The sequence below is a fragment of the Odontomachus brunneus genome, unplaced genomic scaffold, assembly GCF_010583005.1.
Source record: "Odontomachus brunneus isolate Ranch 3 - 2012 unplaced genomic scaffold, Obru_v1 Obru_scaffold_237, whole genome shotgun sequence".
Lineage (NCBI taxonomy): Eukaryota > Metazoa > Arthropoda > Insecta > Hymenoptera > Formicidae > Odontomachus > Odontomachus brunneus.
Window position 1 is genome coordinate 3,674 of NW_022639687.1, and position 1,141 is coordinate 4,814.

A 1,141-nucleotide genomic window follows, 5' to 3' on the forward strand; every position below is an offset into this window, starting at 1 on the left:
AACCAAACCAAACCAAACCAAACCAAACCAAACCAAACCAAACCTAACCAAACCAAACCCAACCCAACCTAACCTAACCAAACCAAACCCAACTAACCTAACCTAACCCAACCAACCAAACCAAACCAAACCAAACCAAACTAACTAACCTAACCTAACCAAACTAACCAAACTAACCAAACCAACCAAACTAACCAAACCAAACCTAACTAACCAAAAACTAACCAAACCAACCAAACCAACCAAACCAAACCAACCTAACTAACCAAACCAAACCAAACTAACCAAACTAACCTAACCAAACCTAACCAAACCAAACTAACCAAACTAACCTAACCAAACCTAACCAAACCAAACTAACCAAACTAACCTAACCAAACCTAACCAAACCAAACTAACCAAACTAACCTAACCAAACCTAACCAAACCAAACCCAACCTAACCTAACCTAACCTAACCAAACTAACCAAACTAACCAAACCAAACCAAACAAAACTAACCAAACTAACCAAACCAACCAAACCAAACCAACCTAACTAACCAAACCAAACCAAACTAACCAAACCAAACCAACCAAACCAAACCAAACCAAACCAAACCAAACCAACCTAACCAACCAAACCCAACCAAACCAAAAAACCAACTAACCAAACCAAACCAACCTAACTAACCAAACCAAACCAAACTAACTAACTAACCAAACCTAACCTAACCTAACTAACCAAACTAACTAACCAAACCAACCTAACCTAACCTAACCAAACTAACCAAACCAAACTAACCAAACCAACCAAACCAAACCAAACCAACCTAACTAACCAAACCAAACCAAACTAACTAACTAACCAAACCTAACCTAACCAAACTAACCAAACCAAACTAACCAAACCAACCAAACCAAACCAAACCAAACCAAACCAACCAAACTAACCAAACTAACCCAACCAAACCAACCAAACCAAACCAAACCAACCTAACCTAACTAACCAATCTAACTAACCCAACCCAACCTTATAACTAACCAAACCAAACTAACCTAACCCAACCAAACCAAACTAACTAACCCAACCAAACCAAACCTAACCTAACCTAACCCAACCTAACCTAACCAAACCAAACTAACCTAACCTAACCAAACCAA